General features: G+C 33.3%; 1 long non-coding RNA gene across 1 annotated transcript in view; it reads left to right on the forward strand.

The window, feature by feature from the left end:
- The first annotated feature begins 1,555 nt into the window (after positions 1-1,555).
- Positions 1,556-21,912, forward strand: part of LOC131383614 (uncharacterized) — a 41,118-nt gene continuing 20,761 nt past the window's right edge. Inside the window, exon 1 of the long non-coding RNA XR_009213771.1 lies at positions 1,556-1,633. This is a non-coding gene — a long non-coding RNA (uncharacterized LOC131383614). The remainder of the gene's footprint in view (positions 1,634-21,912) is intronic.

Genomic DNA, 21,912 nt, shown 5'->3' on the forward strand with positions numbered 1-21,912 from the left:
TAAGGTTTTTGTTTTTTCTTTTCTTTCTGTTTAGACAACTTCTTTTAGCTGCACTTTTAGCTTAGATCTGCTGGTGACAAATTCACTTAGTTTTGCTTCATTTAAGACTGTCTTGATTTATCTTTCATTCCTAAAAAGCAGCTTTACTGGACATACAGTTCCCAGTTGACCAATGCTTTTCTTCCAGCACTTCGATATATTGTACCATTTTATTATGGACTTCATGATTTTTGCCATTCAATTTGTTTTTTCCACTATAGGTAAGGTATTTTTTTTTCTGATTGCTTTCAAGTTTGTTTTATTTGGCTTTAGTTTTTAAAAGTTTAAATATGATGTGCGTTGTTGTGAATTTCTTTGGGTTTAACTTCCTTGATAGATACTCAGCTTCTTAAATCTGCAGGTTTATGTCTCTTGCCAAATGGAGAAGTTTTATCTACTATTTCTTCAAATATTTATATTGTCAGCCTCTTTCTCCTCTCCTTCTGGAACTTCAACAGCGTTAACTATTAGAACATTGATAATGGTCTCACAGAACCCTGAAGCTCTGCTTACTGTGTTTTCACTCTATTTCCCCCGTTCAGATTGGGTAATTTCTATTCTTCTGCATTCAAGTTTGCTGATTCTTTCCTGCATCCTATTGATTCTGAAGTTGAGCCCCTCCAGTAAGCTTATCTTTGGTTACTGTATTTTTCACTTTATTTCCTATTTCCATTATATTATTCTAGACATATTCTATTCATTGCTGAGATTATTTTTCACTGAGGCTTTCTAGTATTTGTTTCCAGTGTGTTCATCATGGCTGCATTAAAATTTTTGTCTGACAGCTAATATCTCTATAATCTCCATATTGCCTTCCCTTGATTGTTTTCATTAAGTTTGAGATCATCTTGGTGTATACAAAACAAGACAAAAAACAAAAACAACAACTTTTTTTCTCCCATACTCTCACTCAACACAGAACATTTCTGGTCACCAAAATGTGTATTGGAGTAGGGGGAGATTTTCCACACTAACCAGTTTTTTGTTTGTTTGTTTGTTTAATGGAGTCTCCCTCTGTCGCCCAGGCTGGAGTGCAGTGGCGCGATCTCGGCTCACTGCAAGCTCCGCCTCCCGGGTTCACACCATTCTCCTGCCTCAGCCTCTGGAGTAGCTGGGACTACAGGCGCCCGCCACCATGCCTGGCTAATTTTTTTGTATTTTTAGTAGAGACGGGGTTTCACCGTGTTAGCCAGGATGGTCTTGATCTCCTGACCTCGTGATCAGCCCACTCGGCTTCCCAAAGTGCTGGGATTTTTTTTTTTATAAGCATTAGTGGATAATTTATTATTGACTTACATGGTTTGGCTCTATTATCCCCACCCAAATCTCATCTGGAATTATAATTACCACCTGTTGGGGAGGGGCATGATGGGAGGTGATTCAATCATGCTGCGGACTTCCCCCTTGCTGTACTTGTGAGAGTTAGTGAGTTCTCACGAGATCTGGTTGTTTGAAAGTCAGTAGCACTTCCTCCATCTCCCCGTCTCTTTCCTGTCCTGCCATGGTAAAGAAGTGCTTGTTTCCCCTTCGCCTTCCACCACGAGTATTTTTCCTGAGGCCTCCCAGTCATGCTTCCTGTTAAGCCTGCAGAACTGTAAGTTAATTACATCTCTTTTCTTCGTAAATTACCCAGTCTTGGGTATTTCTTTATAGCAGTCTGAAAACGGAGTAATAACATTGATTCTTAGAGTTATAAATAATAATTACAAACATATTCAAGAGATACAGAAATGATTAAAGTGAAATTTGCAGAGATTATTTCCATTGCCTAACATTTTGACACATACATATGTATCATATATACACATACACATATATAATATACATATTTATATTTCACACTTATCTTACACATAAACACAACTTTTATGTGTACACTCTAAATATCTATGTATAATATATCTGAGCAAGAAAAATAGGGAATTAGGATGGATAAGGGTTGAGGCATAAGTAAGCAAAAAATAATAGATGCAGCCAGTTCTAGGCAAAGGAATAGCAGGTGCAGCCAGTTCTAGGCAAAGGAATAGCAGGTGCAGCCAGTTCTAGGCAAAGGAATAGCAGGTGCAGCCAGTTCTAGGCAAAGGAATAGCAGGTGCAGCCAGTTCTAGGCAAGATTAGGCAACATACAGGCCGCATCTTCACTCTTGTGATAACAAGACAGAAGTTTCCCCTTCAGCCTCTGTTGGGTTGCAGGCCCATCTTTCATAGGGTGTAACCAATTGGAGGCCACTAAAGGGCACCTAGGGGTGTTGCCAAGTTATTTTGACTTTATAAAAACCCTAATTGGAGAGGCTCTTGATCTGCTTGCTACAGCCGCTCCCACTCTGTGAATTGTCTTCAATAAATCTGTGCTTTCCTTTCCTTGCTCCATTCTCCAGTTGCTTTGTTTTTCCTTGCTTTGTTCTTTTGTCACTTTGTTTCTGCATTTTGTTCAATTCTTCGTTCAACAGGGCAAGAACCTGGACAACTCTATCCAGTAACATATTTATGTATACCTAATACATCACAAATAGTGCCATAATGTGCATCCTGTTTTTGAACTGCAATTCACTTAACAGTAACTCAGGAGGAGGGAGGTGGAGGATACAGCAAGTAAGACTGAAAAAGTATGGCCAGGAAGCTAAATAAGAATCTAGAGAATAAGGTCATGTAAGACAAGAATTGAAAGACTTTTCGGAATGGATAATTTATTGTCAAATGCTGCAGAATTAAGAACTGAAACAAGAACTAAGACCTATTGACTGGATTTGGCAATTAGACTAGATGTGACCTCTGCTAGAATAGCTTCAGTGGCATGGCAGGGTGGGAACCTGATTGCTGTGTTGAGACGCAAAGAGGGGGTGTTAATAATCATGAACTGTTTCTGTGAGAAAGTCCCTTTGAAAAGACAGGGGAAAAACATACTCTTTTCTCCACAGCCTCATCAACATTTGTTATCTTTTGTCTTTTTAATAATAGTCATCCTAAAGGTGTAAGGTGATATTTTATTGTGGTTTAATTTGCATTTCCCTGATGATTAGAGATGTTGAGTACTTTTTCATATGCCTGTTCACCATCTGAATTTCTTCTTTTGATATGTGTTTATTTAAGTACTTTGCCCAATTTTTAATTCATTTATTTATACTTTTGGTACTGAGTTGTGTAAGTTCTTTATATATTTTGGGTATTAACTTATTAGGTGAATGGTTTGCAAATGCTGTTTCCAATTCCATCAGTTGCCTTTTGATTTAGGTGATTGCTTCCTTTGCTGTGCAGAACTTTTTAGTTTCATGTAATACTGGATATCTATTTTTGCTTTTGTTGCCATATCCAAAAACATATTGCCAAGACCACTGTCAAAAAGCTTTTTCCCTATGTTTTCTTCTAGGAGTTTTACAGTTGCGTGTTGTGTTTAAGTCTCTAATTCATTATAGATTGGTTTTTGTATGTGTGTGATAGGGGTTCAATTTAATTCTTTTTTTTTGCATGTGGATAACCAGTTTTCCAAACACCAATTTTTTTTTTTTTTCTTAAGGAACTATACCCATTATGTGTTCTTGGCACCCTAGTAGAAGATACATTGACCATAAATGTATGGGCTTATTTCTGGGCTCTCTAGTCTTTTCCACTGATTTAGATGTTTGTTTTTATGACAATACTGTACGGTTTTGATTACTATAGCTTTGTAATATGATTTGAAGTCAAGCAGTGTGATGCTTCCAGCTTTATTCTTTCTTCTTAAAATTGCTTTGGCTATTCAGGGTCTTTTGTAGTTCCATGCGAATTTAGAATTGTTTTTTCTATTTCTGTATAAATTGCCATTGGGATTTTGATAAGGATGACATTGAATCTGTAGATTGCATTGGGTAGTGTGAACATTTTAACAATTTTAATTTTTCCAATCCATGAACACGGAACGTCTTTCTATTTGTGTCTTTTGAAAAATTTCTTTTGGTAATGTTTTACAATTTTCAGGGTACAGGTCTTTTTATTTCTTAATTTCTAAGTATTTCCTTGTTGTTATTGTTGCTAATTTAAATGAGCTTGTTTCTTGGTTTTCCTTTTCTAAAGTTTGTTGTTAGTGTATAGAAACACCACTGATTTTTGTGTGTTAACTTTGTATCCTGTAATTTTATTGACTTTTTAAGTTAGTTATAATAGTGTTTTGTGTAGAGTCTTTAGGGATTTCCAGGTATATGATCATATCATCTGCAGAAAGAGATGATTTTTATTTTTCCCTTTCAATTTGAATACTTATTTTTTCTTCTTCTTCTTTTTTTTGGGGGATTACAGGCTTGAGCCACCGAGCCTGGCCCACACTAACGAGTTTTTAAACATCATCTGATTGCCCTACAATTTAACTCAATTCTGACACTCTCTACTTGGAGGTAGCATCAGATGGAACAGATTAACGGCTCAGTCCCACAAGACTGCTTCCCCACTTCGGGGGTCAATCACAAGTCCAGGTTATCTGTGTTTCACCAATCAGCTATTCATTGAAGTTTTCCACAACCCCTTCCTCAGGCCCAATCATTTGCTAAAAATGACTCACTGAACCCAGGAAAACACTCCACCCTTACCCAGACGATAAAAGGATACATTTCAGAAATAGAAGAAATAGATGCGTAAGACAAGGTATGGGGGGAAGGAGTGGAGCGCTTCTCTGTCCTCCCTGGGCACACCACTCTCCATGTGTTTGGCAGCCCAGAAATTTTCCACGCCCCAATCTTTTATTTTTCTATGGAGCCCTCACTGCATAGGGTATAATTGATTAAATCATTGGTCATTGGTGATTGGTTCAAGTTTTAGCCCCTCTCCTGTACCTAGAGTCAAAAATGGGACTAAAAAGTTCAAACCCTCTAATCAAATGGTTGATTCTTCAGGCAACACACCCCCATTCTTAGGCTATCAAGGAGGCCTCAAAACATCACTTTGGAGATTCTATTGGTTTCAGGAACCATGTGCCAGGAAATGGGGTCAAAGACAAAAATATTTGTTTCTTATTATTTATCACAGCATAACTCCTGATTTGAGGTACTTCAAGTAATCTTTGATTGAAATGTGGACATTTTCATGTTAGTTATGAGATTCTACATTATATTTAAACCATCTGAGCTATTTTTTCATGTCTGCAACAGGTGAATGAATGTCTCATTAATGCGTGGTGGAGGTAGACATCTATTAATAGGTTCCCAATTAAACCTTTGTTGATGCTTAAGGGGAAAGAGTTCCTCATCACTGCCAAGTAGAGGTGGGAGTTCTGGCTCCCCAATGCCGTTTACTCTCATCTTGCTGTGGGGGTGGCTTCATTGCCATTCTGAAATAGTAAAGGTCCAGACTCCCCACCAGGCTGCCTCTGACCTCATCCAACAGTAGAAAGAGGAGCGTCATTCCTGGCCTGTGGGGATAGAAATTTTGGCTCCCTCTTTGGCCTTCTCTGCTACTACTATGGAGAGTGTCTTGGAGCAGTTCTTCACAATTTTACAAGGATAGAAATCTAGGCTCACCAATCAGCCTTTGCTGACATGTAGCAGGTGGGGGAGCACAGCTTTTCCTGAGGTGCTTGGGTGTGGTACAGTGCAAATTTGCAAATTGACTAAAAGTTTTCTGTTTTGCTGTGTTGCCTTTAACCTAGTGTTTGATTATAGAGAAGAGGATTTAGTTGGAGTGCCTGTTGTCATTCCCAGATTGACAGCTTCTTTGACTGTAAGTCTGAGATATATGAAGAAAATAAAGAAAAAAATAAAGAACTGACAACTGTGTCATTCTTGGCTACCTGGTTCCCTTGCTGGCTGTCTTCTCTACAACATTTAGCATTTTGTGTGTGTGTGTGTGTGTATATATATATATATATATATATATTAGATAGATAGAGATAGATAGAGACAGATAGAGACAGATAGATAGATGATAGAGATAGATGATAGAGATAGATGATAGAGATAGAGATAGAGAGAGATAGATAGATACAGTTGTATAGACAGAGAGATTTTTTTTTTTTTTTTTGAGATGGAGTCTTGCTCTGTCGCCAGGCTGGATTGCAGTGGCACAATCTCGGCTCACTGTAACCTCTGTCTCCCGAGTTCAAGCGATTCTCCTGCCTCACCCTCCTGAGTAGCTGGGATTACAGGCGCATGCCACCATGTCCCGCTAATTTTTGTATTTTTAGTAGAGATGGGGTTTCACCATGTTAGCCGGGATGGTCTCGATCTCTTAACCTTGTGATCCACCCACTTCAGCCTCCCAAAGTGCTGGGATTACAGGTGTGAGCCACCGCGCCTGGCCTATTTTATATTTATATAATAACCATGATTGCAAGTTGTAAGTTGTGGGAGGAATATGGGAAAGTACATCTACTCCATTTTCCTGGAAATAGAAGTCCCGTAACTTCATTCTGAAGTTTTAAAAAAAGGAAAAACAAGAAATACAGACATTCATCTTACTTCAACTTTTATATGTAGACATCAGAGCAATAAAAGATCTTCCATATGTCTTACATTTATAATCTCATTTATTCATACAAGTATATTCTAAAAGATATTTTTATTACTACTTTGTATTTTAGAAAAATGATGTTTACAAAGATTATCTTATAGTAGGCAAGTAGTAAGTAGAGGAGACAATTTGAATCTAGAGAAAGTGACCTTAAATTCTGTTTTATAACCACCACATCATGCGATATTTGTAATTCAAATAGTGGGTATATTTTAATCATGGCACTTATATTTTAATAGCAAATCATAAAGTTGAAGAAATAGAATCAGTGACATTTTCTTAGCATACAAAAGAAAATACTTCTAAGTACAGAAATTCTAAGAGAAACTCTTTGAAGATAAAAATTTTTAATAAAAATATTATATGTAATGTAATTGCATTAGAGCCACATTAACTGATATTATTAAGCCTATCTTATTCTCCTAGAAATATATAATACATTTAAATGCAAATGAGTTAGCACAAAATAAGCTTTTAATTAATGAATAAAGGTTACATTAAAGTGATATTCCATATATATTTTCATGAAATACATTTGCATTATAACTAAGATGTATTAGAACCTCCAATCACCATGCTATGTAGTCCAATATTGGAATTTCATTTTTCAAAATATAACATTTTTCAATTACTCATATAATTACGTTTACTAAAAACGTTAGTGACCTGTTTCACCAATAATTTTTTCTAAATTAATTTGGTTGACAAGGATTATTGTTTTCAATTTATAGGTTAAAGTTGTTTTCAATGAAAGCAAAATTAAATAATATAAACCACTAAAGCACAAGTCTTTAAAAATTAACTTTTAAAAAGGAGCCATAATTTCTCTTTTCCTATTTCTGATTATTCTAAAATGTTGGTAACTCTAGTAAACAGTAATAATGATTAATAATGTTCCCTCATATAAAGTCAAGAAACCACATTTTGACCTTTAATATTCCTTTTATTCTATCCCTCAGTTTTCCTTCTTTTCTTTCACTGTACTTATAATTTTATAAAGTGGATAACTTTAATTATAAGAGAAAAAAGAATATATGTGCCTTATACCTTTTGACACATACATACAATTTGAAACTAAAACTTATCAGACACATAAGATTGTAACTATGGAAAATAGCAGTGTTATTTTTAGAAAGGTGAGAAATAGAAATTTCATCTGAACAATAATTTTATTAATTTTGTGATCCTACCTAAGCATGTTCAATAATAGCTTATGCATTTGCATTTGTTCACTAGTTTACCATGCATTGATAGTGTCAGACATAATGCTAGTTGCTGGGGATATAATTATTAGCAACACATATTTCCATCTCCAAGCGTACAGATGATTTTTAGTCGAAGAAGATTTTTAGTCTAATTGTATTCCAAATTTATTTATTTAAAATAATAATCAGAAGGTTCAAGTATGAATGTATATTAAAATACAGCTGGAGGGTGTTTGTTTCAAACAGGAATAAAAGGCATGCCATCATAAACCGTCTTTTCATCTCTGGTTTCTGTGTCTTTCACAACCTGGAATCATTCCATAGACATGGTTTCTCCAAGTTGCAGAAAAAGGGTAGCCACAATCCCACTAGCTAAACACTCTCCTGCCCTAACAGCTCTGCCCCTTACTTCTTCCCCTTCCTCCCACCCCCCAAAAAAGAGACAATTTCTTTACCAGTGTCCTTGCTTCAATCTTTGTTCAAAACATGTAGTCAGGACCAAAGATTCAGAGACATGTCCTAGGATAACTAGCCTGACTCATGCCATAAGCCATAAGCCATAAGCTAACCCCGCTCAGGGCCAACAGCATTTGGGACTCAGCAGTAATTGGACAAAAATAGGCAAGCGCAGCTCCTAATCTCCTCATAGCCCTGTTTTATGGGGGCCTGATGTTCTCTACTAGATATAAAAGATGTACTAGGGAAATAATAATTTTCCATTCTATTTGCTGCCATAATAAGTAAATGTAAATAGACTCATGTTTCCATACGTAAAACTCCAACATCACTACATTAATTTATCTTTACGCCATGAACTATCAAAATCACTGTCATCTGCAAAAAAAAAAAAAAAAAGGAATTTCATTTTGCTCAGTTACTAGTTCCAGTGTGTCAAGTGCAAGAGCTCTGTGTGAAATGGTGAAATGTATCATTCTCCATACACCTGTGCCTTGGTTTTCATGTGGATCTTCATTACCCAGAAACGCATGCAAAATATTTCTAACTACCTGAGGCAAACATCATGACTGCTGTGTATCCCATGGGGTATTTGATTGTCTGATCTTCAGCCCGACCTAGGATAGCAGGAACAGATAAAAAGGAAGTCTGAATAAAGATATGAAGAACGATTAGAAGAGCCAACCTAAGCCAAAGTGTGTCCCCTTCCTCCAGAAACTATTGAATACTGCATAATGAAACACACATACACCTGTCCTTCACTTTTCTCTATCAAATACCCTAAAGGCACCCAATTGGGTGTGTTACCTAGAAAACAAAGTAAGGTACAACCTTTCAAACTTTTAGTTTCTAATCATTTGAAAACTTGCATGTCAGGGCTAGAATGGTTGTTGCTACTTTTTGTTCCCTAACTACGTATTTAAATGCCCTCCTGTTAATAATTTCTGTTCATCAGAACACAACTGATTGTAAAAAATAATGAAATTCAACTCTGGTTAACCTTGTCAAAAAGGAAATGGGATATTTTACAAACCTGTAAAGTCCAGAGATGGATTTGGATTCCGGATTGTTACACTGGATCTATCAGTGTAATAGTGGCATGAAGGCTCCTCTTCACCTCACCTGGCTTTATTTTCCTGTAGATACTCACCAGCCAGAAGGCCAGACAACTGACAGCCCCAGAATAACATTGTTTCTAGTTCAGCTAATTCTTTCCCAGCAGTCCTACATCGGTATGAGGGAAGTCTCTGGTCCTGTTGCTACCACCTTCCCGAATCCCAGTCACTGCAGGCTACACAGAGTATGATTTTCTGTTGTGGATTCATAATGTACATGACTCAACAAAGGGGAAGAAGACAGGATATTGATGGTGATAGGCCGAAGACAGTCAGGATGGAAAAGCAACTGGTACACATTAGAAAAACAGGATGCTAGGCAAAGAAAAAGGCAAAAATAGAAACAAAAAAGCATAGCTATTAAGTTTGTGCAAAAGTAATTGTGATTTTTGCCATTTTTTTAAGTAATTGCAAAAACCACATTACTTTTTCACCAACCTAATAATATCCACATCAAAATAAGTCAAAAGTTATGGCAGAGGTATAATTCTATGAGTGTTTATAAAGTCATAACTACTACAGCATATAAAATTGATCTTGAGGGATAAATATCTTGCTAGAAAGAAAAGGGAAGTGAGAAAAGAGGACATTTAAATTTTGAAGGAAAAGCTGTGTATAAAAGCATAGAAGAATGAAGGAATGTGAAGTAGTCGGGGAAAATAAAGCAGCTTTGTCTGAGGGGCGATGGCAGAATGGGAAGATAGAATATAGGCGTGGCAGCTATATTTAAGCCTGGAGAAGTCTTCATTGTTCACTAATTTAAGAATGAGTTTTCATAATATATAATACATGATTCGATATGTTCTAAGTGATGTATTGGAAACATGCACAATAATATTTATGAGCATCATGTAGTTGAAGATACAGAGCTCCAAAACATTTCAAATTTAGAGAACAGTCAGAGAGAACAAAATCTATAGGAAATCATTGAGTTTCTATCTTCATTATTTCATTAGCAACACATTCTGCTAAATGGCAAATGTTTTAACACCAGTTCATCTGGCTGAAGATAAGATTCTGCACATGAAAGTGAAGTTTATTCTTCAACTTGTTCTTGCATACATGTCTTATTTTTTATTTTACATTTAACTTTCAGTACTTGAGCTTGGTTTCACACAGTTAATTTTAAGCCATGTGATGGAGACATGACCCTTTGATCAGAGATAGAATGTGAGGAAGATGTATGGAAAACAATGAAATTATAAGCTTGAATGATCCATTGCTGAAAGCCTTTCCTAGCGGAATTTCAGAAACAAGCTTGTCAGCTTGTTTGTTCGCATCAGTGTCTTCTTGATAAAATTATAAAAATACTTAACATAGGCATTTCTCTCCAGCTAGAGTAGATAAAGTTCTGTTTTATTATAAAATGGAGACACAGAATAAATGTTTCATTGCTACTTTCTATAAAATTTGAATGTGAGTATTGGTATGTATATCCCAGAATATTTGTTGAAATAAAAAATGAAAGGCTTAAGAAAATGGAGATGTGTAAGTTACATAGTGTTAGAGATTTTTTTAAAGGACATTTTAAGCTTTAAAGTCAGATAAACTTTTTTTTTCTTTTGGTCCTGCACTCTTACTCTGTCTAGCTATGCAATAGTAAGCAAAATACTTCACCTCTATGAGCCTCAAGCTCTTCACAAGTAAAATAAGGAAAATAGCAACTCTCTCATAAGCCACTGTGGAAAAAAAAAAAATGAGACAAACCATACGTTGAACCAGCATTATTTTTTCATTGTTTTTCAAATAGAATCCAAGGATTAATATCTTCCATGAGACTCTTGTGTTTTCATTATAGTAGATCAGTTCTTTCATGCAGTTTTTCACAGTTTAAAATTATTAAAAATAAAGTCAAGAAATGTTTAAGTAGTTAATAATATATTTATATTAGCAGGATAGGAAAGAATAAGACCTATTACTTGCTTCCAAATATCTTAAAATCCAGTTGGGAAACCAGAATTGCCATAAAAAGGAAAAATAGAACATAGAAAAAAGGTATGATGACAGTAAAATTATTAGATGATTACCAAGTAAATTTTATGATATGTAGTGTTATAGAATTTCAGAAGGATGTTTTGATGAGGAGTAGAAAATGCTTTTGTATGGGGGCAAACCTATGAAAGAGGCATTTGAATATTTACAGTGCTTATTTTTTGTTTGTTTTATAAATATAAACGCAATTTTAATATTCAACAGCTATTATTATTTTCCTATACATTTGATTTTTAAAAAACTAAAAGTGATAGTTTACTTAGTATTTCATGATAAATAAAAATAATATCTGGCATTTAGTGATATATGCATCAGGCATTATTCCAAGCTGATTTGCATTATTTTCATAACTATTCTGTGATGAGTTATTGTTTTCCTTATTTCTCAGGAAAGGAAATTGAAACCAGAAAGTTTAAGTAAAATAAACAAATTCATAGAGCTAGGAAATAGTAAAGTCACTCAAATACTAAATCAAGAGGAAGGGTGTATTACTACAATTAAATCATCTGTACATTTAATTATAATTATGAGACTATATAAGTACTCTTCTTATCACTATTTCTTCCATACAGCTACAATGATGAGATTATATAAATACTATTTATACAACTATTTCTTCCATAGAGCTACCAACACTGGCCCATAAGTGAATTAGAAAAGAATTACTGAGGAAAATTGTGTCAGTTTTTTTTATTATTATTATTACCACAAAACATTTGCTGCAAATTTCTCTAGATGAATGACTTTGAATTTATTGTCAGTATTCCTAGTAGCTAACTTAATGCCTGGCGTATAGGTCTGTGTGATACAAATTTGTTGGCCTAATGAAGAGCCTTCTTCAAAGAGACAGTACCAAGGAGCCCTAGAAAGATAAATGCCTTAGTATTTGTTTATTGCCTAATGATAGACAGACAGACAGATAGATACATAGAATATAAATTACTGCTTTGAGTAAAATACAAAATAAAAACATATTTCATGTCATTTATAGAAAATGTTAAATGTAATCTTAAACATACTAATTAGAATAAAATAGTCTCTTTTATCATGATTTTCAGACTTAGCTTACGTCTCATCTATGTCTAGACACACTTTTGTCATAAAAAAGTTTATACCATAAGAAGTAAGTTTATGAAATAAAACTAGAGGCAATCAATGAAAAAAACTTATTTTGATTCTATGAAGTGGGTTTCCTGGTTTTATCATTTATGTGGAACTAGTGATAAAATTAATTAAATATTAAGAATGGGTTAAAGCTGAGGCATACAGCTTGATCTTAATTTTGACATTGATCTATCTATATACTATTTCTCTATAATTTAAAAAATAATACAAAGCAATTTCACCCTAAAATAGAGTTGGCATCTTGACACAGTTTAAGATGCCAACAAAGTTTGACATCTTAACAAAGTTTATTACAACTTATTTATCTTCAGCCCCTTATTTTTCAAATATATTTTGAAAGGAGTAAGGGAATCATCTTTCCCGTATGTCACTACCTTACATGTTCATGATGAAATGTTCAGTCAGCACAATTTCATTATTGAAGGTTTTCAGATAAGTTAAAAGAAACAAAAAGTTAAATCCTTAAAGGAAGTAAAAATCAATGTTGCTTCTGCCTCCAGAAGGGTGACTCATTCTGGTAATTACTTGTAAACTATCTTATTGCAGGGCTGCAACAGTTTTCAGCTTTCTATTAAGCATTACTTTGGAAAAATTTGGTCACATCAGTGAAAATCAATTCTTAAATCATGCAATTACAGAATAGCTTGAGGCATATCATCAGTGTAATTGAAAACAGAATTTTCAACTGTCAGTATGCTTTTCTATGATACCAATGCATCTCAACTACAGCCAAAACTTTATAGAGCTACTCAAGAACATCATACAAGTCTTAAATTCTTCAGTTCTGTTGTTATAGGGATGTATGCTTTAACAAATTTGATTAATCATAGTGCTGTAACGTATTAGATGTTCAAATAATTTCAATTAACTTAAGAGGATGGTCCCACAGTCTTATTTCTGGACATTCATATTCTATGTTCTGTTCAATAATCATCCCCACTGATAGGAGGCAAGAAAGCATTTGTCACATATTTTGCAGTGTTTATGCCACATATTGCTTGGTGACATGGACAACCAATAAATAGTCTATCTTCAAGTGACATTACAACATTTCACATATGGCGTAAGAATTTAAAAATATTTACTTTTATATCTTTCCTCTTATAATTTATGCCATGATGATCATATAATTTACTTGTACTTACGTTATAGACCTGACAATACATTTTTATTATTGTGTTTACATAGCCATTTATTATTTAAAAGTATTTAGGTAGGAAGGAAATATTTTATATTCAACCCTGTTACTTTTGCCAATGCTATGTAAATTCATCTTTTTACCATGTTTTTTCATTCTGCCAGAAGGACGGCCTATAACATTTCTTATAACGTGGGCTGTTGAAGATGAATTTTCAATTGTGTAATTTTTTATTGCCCCTTCAAATTTGAATGATGTTTTTTGTTGGATATGAAATTCCCAGCTGACAAGATTTTTTGTGTGTGTTTGCAAGTTTTGTTACATAATTATTGTTTTCTTTGGGATACAAAATTCTAGTTTAGTAATTTTTTTCTTTATCTTAAAAAATATTCCTCCACTCTCCACTCTCTTGCATTCTTTCCAATGAAGAATCTACAGACATTCTCATCTTTTTTTTTTTTTTTTTTTCTGTAAAAAACATGTCTTTCCTCTCTGGTCATTTTAAAGATTTTCTCCTTAGTAGAGCAACTTAATTATGATGCCACTCAGTTTAATTTTCTTCATGCTTATTGTGCATGGGAAGTGTTAAACCTCTTGACTCTCTGTGGTTATAACTTTCATCAAATTAGAAAGACGTTTGACCATTATTTTTTAAAATATTTCTCTGCCACTACTCCTCTAGCCTTTTCTTCATGGACTCTATTTACATATATGCTTCCTCAAGATTTCCTACAGTTAAATAATATTCTTAAGTTACTTTTCCTCTTTATATTTTTTCATTGCAATGCCTAAAAGTTCACTTATCTTTTCTGTCTACAATATTGATTCTGTCATTAATTCCAACATTGTATCATTAATCACAAATATTTTATCTTTCCTTTGTAGAATTTTATTATGACTCTGTTTGATATATTGCATACAATAGTTTATGTTTCAAACATTACAAATACTGTTATGATAAGGGTTTTCATGTCCTATTCTGGTTAATTGAACATCTGTGTAGGCTTTGGTTTAATTTTGGTTAATTTTTTAACTCATAATAAATCGTATTTTGCTGATATTTTTATGCCTCATAATCCTCGATTAGATGCTAGACATTGTGAATTTTGCTTTTTTTGATATTGAATAGCTTTGTGCTCTTTCCTGGGATGCAACTAAGTCACTAGAACAAGTTTGATCCTTTTAAATCTTGCTTACAAGATATTTTAAGTTGGACCAGTGCAGCATTCAGGTTCGGGCTAATTACTCCCAACTACTGAAGGAATGCCCTTTGAGTACTATATCCAATGCCCTATAAATTCTGAGATAGTCTTGTCTGGTTGGTGGGAACAGGTTCTATACCATGCCCTGTGTGAGACTGCGTACTTCTTCCCTCATCTGAGGCATTTTCCACATGAATACACCAATCAGTCCTCTGCTGAATACTTCTGGAGGATCCTACACATCTCTCCGGATTTTTCTCTTTACACAGCTCTCTCCTTTCTGGTATTTGTTCTGTGAATCCTAGGAAATTTTCATCCTCAATCTTTCAAGCTTACTCTCCTCAACCCTGGCGGTTTTACATCCTCTCCTACTCTAGAAACTCTCGAGGCTATATGCTTGGTTAATAATAGGACTCAACTTGTTTCTCATCCCAGGAATGATTCTCTGTCACTGCCTGTTCAGTGTATTGATTAAATAATCTTAGGATTTTGGTTTGTTTATTTGTTTAGGCAGAAGGGTATACTTGTCTACTTTATTCTACTTTCCCAGAATCATGATTGTTAAACATTATTTTGTACTTTCCAATTTATTAGAATGTTACACATTGAAGATTATTAATTTAATATGGTCTCTACTCTTAGTTGTTTCAACTTTTGTGGCATCAGGGATTCTCTATTTTGCTAATGTCAAATCCACAGGATTTAGTACAATATCTTGCATATAGGAGATGCAAATATCTATTATTTATTCATTAATCATGTATTTATGGAGTGACACTATGATAAACTATACATTATGGAAATATAATCAAAATTCTACCCTCATATTTCAGGTAGTACAGAAAATATCTGTTATGTGCATCCATACATCTGTCCATACCTACATTAACATAAAGACCAATGAAATAAAAATAGGGTAGGGTTGTAAAGTGTTCAACGGTGTACTTCGCATAATTAATAATAGGAATACTACATTACAAGCCAATAATTGTGAAATACTAGAATTTTATTTAATTTGGCTTAACATTAAAGGTAAATATAATTGGTTAACCTAAACACACTGCCAGAATTTTTACAAATACGTTACTCACTTGTCTGATATTAAGGATTTGTAAGAAAACACAATATGCCAATTCACTTTCTAACATGAAATTGTATTTTTTAAAGCAATTTGACATTAGAATATTAGAGATACCAGGCATAGTCACCTTACTGATGTAAAGAAAATCTAAGATATATTTCAATCACTAATTATACCCTGTATTTCACACAGCCATGCTTCGTGTTCTTTCTTTAATATGTTCATTCTAATGTCCAATTTTATTGGTATATATTGACTTTAAAAAGTAGAGGGAGAGTTATAGAATAATCTTCTAGTATTTTTCATTGGTATGGAATTTGGAAAGGCCTACAGAAATCAAGCAGTAGATATAATTCGTAAAGAAATTCAAACCTAGAATTCTAGTATTACATTTTTTGAGATGGAAGATGAAAAAAATCCTGGAAGTCATCCAAAATATAATAACTATAATAATAATGCTACTGGGTATTAAGATGTATATTGAGAAATATAAAATACTACATTTTAGCAAACTTCTCAATATCCTTTTTGTATTCCTGTTAAGTAGAGCACTGAGAAGAATTAAATGCCCTTAAACAGTTATTTCTAGGATGCCTGCCATGTGAACAGAGAGTAAAACTTGAATTCACTTAAAAGTATGTAGACTTGAACACAGAATGATACTCGAAAACAAAATTTCACATTTAAGATTTCAAAATAATAAAGCTAAAGAAAATAAAATATTCCATATTTTTTCTTTTATAGCACATATCCTTCCTAAATATAATTTTCAAAGTCAATATATTATCAATACTCTATACTTATTTAAAAATGAATAATGTTGTATAATTATGAAGTGACAAATCAATATTAAATGACTTAACATTCAGAATTAGGATTATGAAATAATTTTTCCTCAGCATCATGATATAAGTAGTAGCAGTACATGGTCAACATAAATTTGTTGTATAGTATTCTTCTCTGAAGACATTGTAAGTGCAATTCAAAACTCCATCTTTCTGCAGTTTTTCAATTGTAAAGACTTCTTCCTGATAGTAATTACATAAAAGTGCTTATGTTGGCAATATGAAACATTTTCACTAGGAAATAATGGCTACTAAAACTTATCCTTACATAAAAGTTTAATTGAAGCTGCTTCCTTAGAGAAAAAATAACATTTTTTATATCAATATTACCTTTAAGTGGCTAACTCTAAGAATAGTTTATTTTTACATTTGCATTTTTATTAATAAATAGCTAAATCAATAACTCACAAATAGATATTGTAAATCTGAATTCAATAGATGAAACAAAAATTGTGCTAGGTGACTGTGTCCAAAAATAAATTTAATATAGGAAGCATGGAGTTCATAAAAATTGTACAATATTCGAAAAGCATGTTTTAAGTCAGGCCATCTTAGAATTATTCTTAGAAATACATGGAGCGATCTTTCAGACTTTGCCATTGCAGCCTCTGAACACTAATAGGCTGAAGAATGTTCACCTAAAGATAGAATCCTCAGCTTCATGACCCATGTGAACAGGCTGCCTCTACAGCCACTGTTTCATCAAATCCAAGACAGGAACTTCATGCAGAATGAGCATTAGAAACTGCTAGAAGAAATTCATGAGCTTGCTAGACGGTTATAACTACCAGCAGTCCCAGACTGATCACCACCCCACCTCAATTCCACTTTTCAAATCTCTGTAAGTACATCTAATCGGTAGGTACTAGTTTATATCCAAGACTTTATCAGTAAGATAATTGATTAAAAAGTTTTTATTTTCTCAAATTCTTTAAAATGTAAAGGTTGAGCAGAAAAATCTCAGTATGTTTTACACCTTTTTTTATTTACATAACACACACAAACTATGAAGGCTGTTTTGAGACAACTGATATATCCTTAATTCAAAACTAATGTAAAATCATTTTTCATTAGTTGGAATTCCGAATAGTTATTAATTCAAGCAATCGTAGTGCTATATTTAAAATGTATAATGAAGTTCTAGGTGTAAACCTCATGTAAAAATCAAAAGCTAGAAGCGGTGTTCTTCTCATTACACATTCTTTTTCTAATAATCATAGTATCAATTTATACAAAACAAACAAAGAATCCTTCACCATTCCTAATGCCAGGGAAGTTTCAATTGTAACAATTGGCAAAATAACTCACAAATTATTTGACATACGAAGTAACTTTTAGCATACTTTATTGGATATTTTTTATTTGTTACTGATATTATAGCAAAACAGTTTAGATATCTTGGTATATAAAGAAACATGTTTTTGTCCCTCTGAAATCTGTTTTTCAGGAGTTGCCAGGCCACAATTTAGACAGTTCTACTGAACAACATAAATGCTAAAGTTTCCATACAATTGAATGGTGACTCAATTCACAGGACAGTTAACAGATTTTTCTTGCTTTTAAAGTGGCACTTAAGTAATTCTATTCACCCTAGAGTCAGACATGGTATAGGTGGTATGAATCAGGTTTGGGCGTACATATCAATAAGACTTACATAAAGTATATTGAATAGTGTATATCTTCATTCTTCATGAATATGAACAGGTATATTTATTAAACTTATCTAATTATAAAAAGGTATATATAATATTGTATCAAAATATGAATGTGTTAACTAATTCTGAAAATATAAAAATAGATTTATTAGTGATAAATTGCTATACACACAGACATAAGGAATAGTGCTTTGCTACAGATATTAACTTCAACCTGCAATTAATTTGTTTTGATTCAAATTTCAAACGTTTCTTTATTTAAAGAACTACTTCAATAAATAACCAAAGCTCACATCAATTAAACTATAAAGGTAAAACAAAAATTTACATTATGAGAGAACTCTCTCATATGCTAATATTTTATTAATGTACTGCTTATAAATCTAATTTTAGTAACATTTCCATGAAGAACATATGTGAAAGGGAACTTAGAAATCAGGGCAACGCAGCCGGGCACAGTGGCTCACACCTGTAATCCTAGCACTTTGGGAGGCTGGGGCGGGTGGATCACCTGAGGTCAGGAGTTTGAAACCAGTCTGGCCAACATGGCGAAGCTCTGTCACTATTAAAAATACAAAAATTAGCCAGGCGTGGTGGCGTGCACCTATAATCACAGCTACTCGGGAGGCTGAGGCAGGAGAATCACTGAACCCAGTGGGACAAAGGTTGTAGTGAGCCGAGACTGCACAATTTCATTGCAGCCTGGGAGAAAGAGCGAAACTCCATCTCAGAAAACAAAGAAAGAAAAGAAAAATCATGGAAACTCATAATAGCTCATTTAATTATTTTTAGGTCCTAGAAAAATTAGTTCTATCACTCTGAGTATTTATTTATTTATAAACTATCAACATGAAGAATGCTTATTAATATCATCTTGAAAAATCTGTGGAAGAGTAAAGATTTTAATCATAATTTATTTTATATATTTGATATATTTTCTCTCTTAAAAATACAAATGTTAACTAGGTTCAAGGAGTAGTGATATCCAGATGTTTTCGTTGTCATATAAAATCTACTTATTCCAAGTAAATCACTCTATCTTACATTTCTGAGATTATTTTAAAATAGCAACTTGTGAAAGAGCAATACATGGTCATAGGCATATATCCCTATGATGCTGGTATATGGTGCACAAAAATAATAAGTAAATGTTTGCAAAAACAATAAGAGGATTCATCTGTGAGGATGTAAAGACATCTACAAATCATCTTCCCCAAAGCTAGTACAAAAATTGTCAAAAAAATTATTTTAGTACACTAGACAAAAACCAGTTGAGAAGCGTTTATGCATGAAAAATTTCTGAATCTTTGGTTAAGTACCGCAGGTATGTTTAGCCTTCTTGCTTAGGCCTGCTTCCATCCACCTAATTTCTAGTTAAGTAGGCAGAAATGGTAGTTTTTCCAAGTGGAGATAGCCATGGATGTGAGCAATTTTTGGACAGAGATGAGTGGCTAAGTTAACTTAAAACAACGGTAAAAATTTTCCTCAACATAATTGGTAGGAAAAGTAAAAAACAAACAAAACAAACAAACAAACAAAAAAAAACCACAGTAAATTAAATTGTAGCAAACTATAGTAAACACTTGCAACTCTAGCCTGAATTTGAGGTCCTGGTTGACTTAAATAGCACATAACCCAGAAATGTGTTGAAAGATTAGAAAAATTAGAGATTTTAGTTAGATAAGCTCTCTACATATGTCTGGCCAACTGGTGAAGCATGCGTCTGCATAGAGGAGAAACAAAGCCAGACAGTTAAAGCCGAGCCAGCTTGGAAAACTGGCTGTACGCTTAATGCACTTCTCACATTACTGACAGATTAACTGACAGAGGGTGGAAGCTTTACAAACTTGAGTTGATTGAGCAGAGACTCATTTCTAATCACTGACTGCTCACTAAGATATATAGAGATAGAGACATCCCTAGGAAGCTGGGATAAAAATGAAAAACAAATTTTGAAAGCAGTAACAGAAAAAGGCAAAGAAATCAGTAGCTACACATCATGGAAGGACAAATCCCAAAGTTTTAATCCAGGCAAAACATGAAAAATAAATAAAGTAAAAAGCAACATGGGGGAACATTAGAATCTGGAGTTACTAACTACATATTCTATGATTCACAAATTCTAATAAAAATTAGGGGATATGTAAATATGTACAAAAGAGTGGCTCGTATTCAATAAAAAGTAAGTGTATATAAGCTCACTCTAAATGGGACCAGATATTGAATTTAGCAGCAAAAAAACCCTATAAAATAGTTGTTATTGGCATACCCAAGGAATTAAATAATATTATAATTAAAGATGTAAGAAACATTTGAATGAAATATTTCAATAAATAGGAAATATCCATATAGAAATATAAATTTTTAAAAGAATCACATGAACATTCTAGAACTAAAAATTATAAAAACTATAATTTTTAAAAAATTCTAAAATTAAACCTATTGTCTATAAGGGAGTTAAAATAGCAGAAGGAAGAACAGTGAACTTACACATAGTATAATAAAACTTATCTAATTTAAATAACAGGAAAAATTGAAGAAAAATGAGCAGAGCATGAGAGACCTATAGGACAATATAAAGAATTCCCAGATACATGTAAGTAAAGCATCAGATGGAAGGAGAGATAAAAAGGAATAATAACTGTATTTAAGAAGTAACAGCTAAAGCTTCTCAGATTTGATGAGAAACTTTAATACTTAGATCCAAAGAGGTAAAAAAAAAAAAAAAGAATATAGTAAAAGAACTACAGCTAGACACATCATGAGCTTCTGACATCCAAAAACAAAGACAAATTTTGAAAACAGAAAAGGGGAAAAATAGAATTATCAGAACATGGAAGCGGTGCAATTAACCACTTTCTTCTCTTCAGAAACATTGTAGGTCGTAGAGAGTGGAATACCATGTTGAAAATCCTGAAAGCAAAAGATAAAAACAAACAAACACATCAACCAAGAATACTATGCTCATCAAAAATGAAGGTGAGATAAGGCATTTACAGATAAACAAAAACAATAACTCATTGCTAGGTACCACCCTATGGAAGGACACAAAGAAATTATTTTATATAAAACATATAAAATAGCTCCTGAGAGTAGCTCAAATCCATCAAAGAAATAAAGAACGGCAGAAATAATAATTATTTTAGTAAATATAAATGTTAAAAAACATATGCTATATTTTCCTCTAATTATTCAAAATTAAAATTGCATTATATGATTACAATAAAACATTTTAAGTGTTATTATAGGTAAGAGAGAGAGAATATGTATGATGATAACAATGTAAAGAAGTGAGTGGAAGTGAAGCTATAATGGGACAGAGCTGCTATATTTTGCTGGAATTAAGTCAATATTTACCCAAAGTAGATTGGCATAAGTTAAAAAGTATATCATAATTCCATACTCAATCACTAAATAAAGAACTAAATATTATGCCATTAAAAAGTCCACAAATAAATTCAAATAGTGCATTAAAATATATTTTTAACAAAGAAACAGCACTAAAGGAACACAGATCAAGAAAATAGATGTGAAACATATAGAAAGCAAAAAGGAAAATGGCAGCTATAAAAACCAACAATATCA

Source organism: Hylobates moloch, unplaced genomic scaffold, assembly GCF_009828535.3.
Source record: "Hylobates moloch isolate HMO894 unplaced genomic scaffold, HMol_V3 SCAFFOLD_5, whole genome shotgun sequence".
Classification (NCBI taxonomy): domain Eukaryota; kingdom Metazoa; phylum Chordata; class Mammalia; order Primates; family Hylobatidae; genus Hylobates; species Hylobates moloch.